A 9,647-nucleotide genomic window follows, 5' to 3' on the forward strand; every position below is an offset into this window, starting at 1 on the left:
ACTTGTGATATCAATTCCTTTCCCACATCACTTAGCTCTGTGCCCGTTTCCCATGTATATTTCCCTGGATGGGCACAGGTGCGGTCACATCAGCAGGGGCTCAGTGAGTAGGTGTACCAACCCGGATACTGAGCCAGACCAGGTGTGAAGTGTCAAAAACCTGCCTACGCTGAGATTGTTCAGCTCAGCTAGAACAGCAGTCAGGGCGGTGCAATTAGCCTCAGCACCTCTCAGGACGGCCGATTCAGTCAAGGGTCACTTTTTCCATCACTATCCACTGTTCAGTTGTAATTCAGTTCATGGCACTCTCTCTCTTCTTAAGGTTGTGGGTTCAGGTCCCACTCCAGCGGCATGAAAGCAAGACCTAAGGTTGGCACTTAAGTGCAGTGCTATCATAATGAAGTGTTAATCTGAGACCCTGCCTGCCATCTCAAGTAGACATAAAAGATGCCATGGCTCTATTTCAACAAAGGTCAGAGTGCATTCTCCCTGGTGCCCTGGCCGTCATTTACCCCGTGACCAACATCTTTAAAACAGATGATCTAGTCAGTATCACATTGCTGTCTGTGGGACCTTGCCAGGCACAAATTGACTGCCGTGCTTCCTATGTTACAACAGTGACTACACTTCAGAAGGTTCTTCATTGGCTGTAAAGCACTTTGGGATGTCTTGATGTCACAAAGGGCATTATATAAATGCAAATTCTTTCCTTTAGTCTGGCGGCAAATTGAGTGAGCACAGCATCAGACTCCGTTGTGAAGACTTCCATGCTGGAAGAGCTAACACTTAGGGTGAGATTTTTTTTAAATTCTTTCACGGGACATGGGCGACGCTGGCTAGACCAACACTCTGTTGCCCATCCCTAGTTGCCCTTGAGAAGGTGGTAGGTGAGCTGCCTTCTTGAATCACTGCAGTCCATGTGGTGTAGGTACACCCACAGCGCTGTTAGGGAGGGGAATCTTAACTCACACAAAACCCATTCACTCCTGCAGGGTTAAAATTGTACTCTTTTACTACTTCTGTGTCTGTGGGCAGTGCTTTCATTTTAGACGTCGCAGCTTACAGAATGTTGGAAATTTCTCCTGACAAGCTGACAGATTTGGGAGCCGCCCGCTTATTTCAATGCACGGAACATTCCGGATTGCTGCCTAGCCGCAGACTCAGGTAACTTAGAGGGAATATTGGCCTGGGCTCACATACATGTGAATGGGATGTGTGACAATGGGCAGCGTCCTCCCAGAGTTCCACTAAGTGCGGTAGCGGGCGGGTAAAATGGAGTCCTACCCACCGATGAAAATGGCGGGTTTTCGCACCGTATCGTCCTGAGCCCGCCTCATTATATATTCACTCCCGCAAAACACGCCGTTTCCATGGCGGGCGAGCTCTCATTCGCCCGCCCGCCATCACCCCGCTGTTGCATTGTGCCGGCCGCCATCTTTAAAAGGCAGCCGCCCGCAAAACGCTCATCGCCACCAGCTCACCACCGCTGTCTGGGAGACATGGCCAGCAAAGGCAAAAAGACAGCAGCCCCCCCAGCTTCAATGACGGGTCCCTCGAGCGACTGCTGGATGCCGTGGAGGCCCGCCGGGATGTGCTCTACCCCCGCTCTGGCCGCAGGATGGGCAGCAATGTCACCAACCCGGCTTGGGAGGTGGTGGCAGAGGTGGTCAGCGCCAACGCCCTGCAGAGGAGGACAGCCACCCAGTGCCGCAAGAGAGTGAATGATCTCCTCTGTTCCGCCAGGGTAAGTCACTGTTTTCATCAAGCCCTACTCACAAACCCATCCCACACCCACAGGGCCCTCACTCACTGCCAGTGCAAGGGACAAGGGACGTCACCATTCACTCTTTCACACACACTCATTGTCCTCATCCCATCCATGGGACCACTCACCACCCACACAGGCCAGGCATACTTATCACCTGGCCCGGCAGGAGCCCTGATACATTCTCCCCATCTCTATCCATGCAGGACAAACTGGCTCACAACAGGAGGGATAAGTCGCAGACAGGTGGAAGGATGCCGGAAATCAAAGTTCTGACAGAATTCGAAAACAGAGTCATCCAGCTGGCCGGCGATGACCGGGACCGGTCCTGTGCTGACGGTGAGGTCAGCGCTGCTCTACCAAGTGAGGATCCAGCAGTGCAACATCCATCAGACAACAATGCTGTGAGTGATGTGTCCTGTTTCACAGGCCACAGCCAGGCACTAACTATCTCTCCTTGCTTCCGCAGGCACATCTGGGAAACAGTCGACAGGGTCCATGACCCAAGTCCTCCAATCAATCCCCGAAGAAACCTCTGAAGAGGAATCTGAAGGCACCCTCCCTGAAGACCTGTCACAGCGCTCACCCACACCCTTCACCAGCGCAGAGACACACACCTCGGTGGGACCCAGCTTTAGGATAGCCTCAGGATCACAATCTGGTGAGTACATCGCACTGTCTGATCCACAGCAGGGGAAGCAGGGTCTTCCCAGGTCCCCGGCACTCGGGGGACTGCCGGAGGCCAGAACGTTGCTGAGTCCGAGTCAGATGATGAGTCTCTGGACTCACAGTTGCTGGAGCTGCAAAGGCAAGCTCGGGTACAACAGGAAGGGATGTCCGCTGCACTCCTCAGATTGCAAGGCACAATGGAGGAGTCCATCCACCTTCAGGCTGAGGTGATAGCACCAGCATTGCAATGCACTGAGGCCAAAACTGTCAAGATGGTGGCCGCCATGGAGACCTTGGTCCAGGATGTTTCTCCTGCACTGCTGCTCGGGCTTAACTCCATCGCTGATGCCATAGTTGGCCTCCAACAGTGTGTATGCGAGAGAGGTGCTGGGCAACTCAGTCTCACTCCAGCTGCCCCTTCTGCTCACGGGGTCAGCCAGGGGTCCTCTGGCACCCTCTGGGAGTGACCGGCCCATCTGAATCCCCTCTTCCTGTGACCTCCGCAGACCCAGCTTTCCAGTTACACAGGCTGAGGAGGGTGCCACTGCCACACAGCAGGACCCCGAAAGTAGGCCGGGGCCCTCCAAGTCTCGGCCCTCCAGAGGACACCCACCAAAGTCATCACAGACAGGGCGTCACAGTCAGCAGGCTGCCTCCACCTCCGCTCTAGATGTCTGGAGAGCACCAAGATGTAACTGCAGGGTAAGGAAAGTTAGGTAAAAATAGTTGCACAGCCTGGGTACGAGTGTTAATCACTTGTACACACTATTCACTATTGTCAATAAACTCCTAAGAATGTCTCCCTGTCTGTGGCTCCTTGTCCTGATGAGCAGTGTTCTTGTCACTCAGTTGTGAAACCTTTCTGCACAAGATAAAGGCAGGTGTCTCAGTCCAGGGCCTCTTCCCTGTGTCTGTGCAGCCTTCAGACCAAAGTGATGGTCCGGCACTCACACTCCCTGGACACATCACTGATGCCTGCACCTCAGTGGTGCTGGTCATTGCTGCCAGAATGTAATGGGCAGGTGCCAGAGAGTTCTCTCATTCTCTCAGCACCTTTCAGGTGGGGCTGGCCCCCATCACACCAGCATCTGTGACCAGTGATGCTGTGTAACAGCTCCTGAAGGGCTGAGGCGCTGAATGCGGACACAGCATCAGATACATGTAAAGTTTCATGGTTGCATCTCTGTGATGGGCCTGATCATGGAGCGTAATCGAGCTGCCCTCGGCCAGACAGGAGCCAGACATTCTCAGAGGCCATGTGAAGATCTATGGAGTGTCCTCACTGCATATTGTCATCATCCTCCTGCGATCGAGTGACTGTTAGGGTCTCCACTGCATCTCCATGACAGGAGCATTCTCACAGAGGGTATTGGCACTGAGATAAGCCAGGCTGGAGTCAAACGTTCACAACTGCGATGTGAGGATTCATGGGGACACCTCACAGTGTGTCATCATCATCCTCCACAAATCTGGCAGCTATGAGGGCCTCCCGGGTGCGCCTGCCTCGTCAAGCCAGTGCGAAAGCCTCATCCCATCTTCGTCACCACCGAGGACCCCCTCACCCTCATCCCCATCAGCGCCCTCCTCATCGGAGGAGACCTCCAGCTCCTCCAACTCCTCCTCAGACAGGTCCTCCCCCCGTTGCAGCGCCAGGTTGTAAAGGGTGCAGTAGACGACGATGATGCGTGACACCCTCTGTGGACTGTATTGCAGGGCTCCACTAGACCGGTCCAGGCACCGGAACCGCATCTTCAGCATCCCGATGGTCTGCTCCACCAAGTTGTGAGCTGCTGCATGAGCCTCATTATAACGTCGCTCTGCTGCAGGCTGAAGCCGCCGCACGGGTGTCATCAGCCACGGCCTCTGTGGGTAGCCCTTGTCACCGAGGAACCAACCCTGCAGCCTCTGTGGACCCTGGAAGACTGCAGGGATCTGCGAGTGGCTCAAGATGTACAAGTTGTGCACACTCCCTGGAAACTGTGCGTACACCTGCAGGATGTGTTTCTGGTGGTCTTATACCAGCTGTACGTTCAGTGAGTGGAAGCCATTGCAGCTGATGAAGTCCACAAAGTGTAGCGACGGAGACCTGAGCACCACATGAGTGCAGTCAATCGCACCCTGTACCTGTGGGAATCCCAAGATCAGGGCGAATCTAATGGCCCTTGCATCCTGGTTGTCCCGGTCCCGGGCAAAATGCACAAAGTTGTGTGCCATGGAGAAGATGGCATCCGTGATTACATGGATGCATTTGTGGGTGGCGGATTGTGATGTCCCACAGATCTGTGGAGCCCTGAAAGTAGCCACTGGCATAAACATTGAGCACCGTGGTCACTTTCACAGCCTCTGGCAGTGGATGCCCTCTTGGCGCCAAGTCCTGCAGTAAGTGGCAGATGTGAGCCACCAGGCCCCTAGACATGCGCAGTCAACAGCGACACTGGTTCTCAGTCGTCTGCAGGAATGGCAGGTGGTGTCTATAGACCCTGGGTGTCGCTAGGCGCTGACCAGCCACGGCTCACTGTCACTCCTGGGCAGTGTGTGCGGGAGCCCCTGTTGCCCCTTCATGAGGTTGCTGATCCTGCCTTTACACAGCCAGGAGCCTCAGTCACTCTCTCCTCTGTCTTCTACGGTCTCTCTGGGCCATCAGGCACACAGCTGGGTCACCAGGATCCATGATGCTGATGTGGTCCTCCTGCAGCATGAAAGAGAGAGAGAGAGACTTGGTTATCATGGCTGCACTTAGCACCTTTCCTGGCCCTGTATGACTGCCCCTTAACGCTTCCTGGAGTGTGCTGGTCACCCCTCGGATGGCCAGAGATGAGTGCACTGCATGGCTTCTCTGTCAACCTGTGACATGGGGGACACTGGTCCAAACCGGGATGCTGAGATTGCAACGGGCTGTGAGCACCTCCAGCAGTGACTGCTACATGGCCAGTGTTGGCGAGGAGATTGTACAACGTGCGCAGTCCAACTGCTCCGCAGTCCAGTAAAGTGGTGGTGGACTCGAAGCCTGTGCTGGAGGGTTGTGGGGGGTGCAGGGGTGTAAGGTATGGAGTGCTTTGTGGCCCTTTAGTGCCTCCGCGTTGCTTGTGTGGGTGGGCAGGCTAGAAGCCCGACCCCAACCATATCACTGTGGCTGCACCTGATCTGCCTCAGTGGCAGAGGCCTGGTCAGTTTATACAGGCGTCCCTAATGCCTGGCCACTTCCCTCACTTACCCTGACCCCCACCTCGATTGCCTGTGCGCGGGATGCAGCGCCAGGGCAGCACTTGACCCGCCCCCAGCAGTCGTCTCCGAAGCTGGCCCCGTTCTAGCCCCTAGGCACCCCCTGCCCCTCAGCAGTTGCCTGTGGGGCCAGGCATCAGTTTCCCCCCACCCCCCCGGCGCCCCTGAGGCCTGTAAACAACAGGCGAGCTGTGGAGAACGCTGCCGCTCACTCACCTCACTTCCCCTCAAAGTGAAGGACGCCAAGTGCACATCACCTGCGCGCTGTTGTGAAACACGTCGGCGTGCTTTCCCGCTGAAGTGGACGGGCGATACGGCGGGGGTCCAAGAGCCTGGCGGGATGGCCTTTTAATTCTATGCTGATGTATTACAATTAGTTCCTCGCCGACCGACGGCAGGAAATGCCTTCACACTTTCGTGGTGCGGGTCCCGCCATATTTTCCACACACGCCCGCCACCAGCCGGCTCAGAAAATTCCGCCGAATATTTATGTAATCGGCTCCCCAGAGCCACTGAGGGAGGAAGATGGGTATTCACATTGCTCAATTACTGAGGTATTTTACTTGACATGTTCTCAGTCCCATCTATACAGGTTGATGTGCTGTCAGTGGTGTGTCTAAAGGGATAATAATACAACTGTCTAAGTTAACACTGATACCAGCCTTTAAGTGTCCAGCTACAATGTAAACTATTCATCATCTGAGGAGTCAAGTCTTGCCTTGACAACACAATGAATAAGTGTGAGGTGATACGCTTTGGAAGGAGTAACTTGACTAGGAAGTTCTGAGGAACAAAGGGACCTTGGCGTGTGTGTCCATAGATCTCTGTAGGCAGAGGGGCATGTTAGTGGGGTGGTGAAAAAGGCATATGGGACACTTGCCTTTATCAATCGAGGCATCGATTACAAAAGTAGGGAGGTCATGTTGGAGTTGTATAGAACCTTGGTGAGGCCACAGCTGGAGTACTGTGTGCAGTTCTGGTCGCCACATTATAGGAAGGATGTGATTGCACTGGAGGGGGTGCAGAGGAGATTCACCAGGATGTTGCCTGGGATGAAACATTTAAGTTATGAAGAGAGGTTGGATAGAATTGGGTTGTTTTCGCAGAGAAGAATGAGGGGCAACCTGATCGAGGTGTACAAGATTATGAGGGGCATGGACAGGGTGGATAGGGAGCAGCTGTTCCCCTTAGTTGAAGAGTCAGTCACGAGGGGACATAAGTTCAAGGTGAGGGGCAGGAGGTTTAGGGGGGATGTGAGGAAAAACTTTTTTACCCAGAGGGTTGTGATGGTCTGGAATGCACTGCCTGGGAGGGTGGTGGAGGCAGTTTGCCTCACATCCTTTAAAAAGTGCCTGGATGAGCACTTGGCACATCATAACATTCAAGGCTATGGGCCAAGTGCTGGTAAATGGGATTAGGTAGGTAGGTCAGGTGTTTCTCACGTGTCGGTGCAGACTCGATGGGCTGAAGGGCCTCTTCTGCACTGTGTGATTCTGTGATTAATGAAAAAGTTTAACTAAATTTGAGTCACTGGGTGGAATGTTCCAGTCTCCCCCACCTGCCCGCCCCAGCCCCGAAGGCTAGTTTAGTGGGGAGTGGCAGGGGCGGGGCGGGGGGAAACAATGCAGCGGGAATTCAAAAATCTGTTTCCCTCTAGCGTAAAATGCCGGCGGGAACGTGAGCTCCCACCCATCACGGCGGGTCAGCATTCCTGCATGAGGCCGGCACGATCCCGTTCCACATCCCGTTAATGGGATGCAGGCGAAGGACCGACCAGAACTGTCCCCCGCCACCCCTATCCGATGGTCTGTGCCCCCGGCAGGGTATCACGCCAGTCCGGGACACGTTCGGACCAACGTGGGGCATGTACACATTGGACATACCTGCAGGAAGGCCTGGGGCAGCTTGCGGAGTTCATAACGGAAGCCGGAGGACTCCAGCGACCGGACCCTTGGAACACCACGTGCAGCAGTGGGTGAGCGGAGCATCGACCAGGTGGACCTCCTAAATTCAGGACCTCCCAAGAGGCGGATCTTCACCTTCAACAGTGGGCAAGTTGATGTCCGGACGCGTCTTAAATATGGCACCCAGATATGATGGCGGGACGCACACCAACCAGCCAGCCGGCCCTGCCGCGAAAAATGTCAGGAAGCCCCCGGCTGCATCATTATTTAGGCCAGGATTGCACGATGCAGTGTGAACTCCCACTGGCCTCCGTGGAGGGAAACACTCCCCATTCCCGCCCCTGCCATAGAACCATAGAAAAGTTACAGCGCAGAAGGAGGCCATTCAGCCCATCTTGTCCATGCCAGCCCGAGGGCACCCAGGTGCCCTTTCTAATCCCACCTTCCTGCACCCGGCCCATAGCCCTGCAGCTTACAGCACTTTAGGTGCAGGTCCAGGTACTTTTTAAAAGACTTTAAAGTTTCTGCCTCTACCACCAACTTGGGCAGCGAATTCCAGACACCCACTACCCTCTGCATAAAAAAGTTCTTCCTCATGTCCCCCCTACACCTTCTGCCACTTATCTTGAATCTATGTCCCCTGGTTCTAGAATTCTCCATCAAGGGAAACAATTTTATCCTGTCCACTCTATCTATTCCCCTCATAATTTTGTACACCTCAATCAAGTCACCTCTAAGCCTTCTTTGTTCTAAGGAAAATAACCCCAATCTATCCAATCTCTCCTCGTAGCTACACTTTTCTAACCCTGGCAACTTTCTTGTAAACCTCCTCCGCACTCTCTCCAGAGCTATAACGTCCTTCCTGTAACGTGGTGACCAGAACTGCACACAATACTCCAGTTGTGGGCTCACCAGTGTTTTATACAATTCCAACATTATATCCTTACTTTTATATTCTATACCTCTGCCAATGAAGGAGAGCATTCCATATGCCTTCTTTACAACCTTGTCTACTTGAACTACTGCCTTCAGGGACCTGAGTACTTGTACACCAAGATCTCTCACTTCATCTACCCCTCTTAGTATATTCCCATTTATTTTTAATCCCTGTAACTGTTTGACCTCCCTAAATGTATGACCTCACATTTCTCTATGTTAAAATCCATCTGCCACTTTACCGCTCACTCCACCAACCCATCTATATCGTTTTGGAGATTATGGCTATCCTCCACAATATCCACTACTCGGCCAATCTTTGTGTCATCTGCAAATTTCCCAATCGTGCCCCCCACGTTCATGTCCAAATCGTTAATATATAACACAAACAGCAAGGGTCCCAACACCGAGCCCCGTGGAACACCACTTGAGACAACTTTCCATTCACAAGGGCATCCATTGACCATTTCCTTTTGTTTCCTGTTACAAAGCCAACCTTTTATCCAGTTCGCCACATTACCCTGAATCCCATGGGCTTTTACTTTCCTGACCAATCTGCCATGTGGGACCTTGTCAAATGCCTTGCTAAAATCCATGTACACAACATCCACTGCACTACCTTCATCAACCCTTCTTGTCACTTCCTCAAAGAATTCAATCAAATTTGTGAGGCAAGACCTTCCTTTAACAAATCCATGCTGACCATCCCTGACTAGTCCATGCCTTTCCACATGACAGTTAATCCTATCTCTCAGGATTGATTCTACTAATTTGCTCACCACCGATGTAAGACTAACTGGCCTATAATTGTTTGGCATTTCCTTTGACCCCTTTTTAAACAATGGAACTACATTTGCATTTCTCCAGTCCTCCGGTACCTCCCCTGTATCTAATGAAGATTGGAAAATCATCCTCAGAGCATCTGCTATCTCCTCCCTGACTTCCTTCAGCAGCCTCGGAAACAACACATCTGGCCCTGGTGACTTATCAACTTTCAAGGATTTCAACCCTTCGAGTACTTCCTCTCTCTTTATGACTATCCTGTCCAATATCTCGCAGTGTTCCCCTTGGACTACTATATCTACATCCTCCCCTTTCTATGTAAACACGGAGACAAAATATTCATTCAAAATCCCTTCCCACAGCCTCTG

Source organism: Cetorhinus maximus, chromosome 13 (genome assembly GCF_964194155.1).
Source record: "Cetorhinus maximus chromosome 13, sCetMax3.hap1.1, whole genome shotgun sequence".
NCBI classification, from domain to species: domain Eukaryota; kingdom Metazoa; phylum Chordata; class Chondrichthyes; order Lamniformes; family Cetorhinidae; genus Cetorhinus; species Cetorhinus maximus.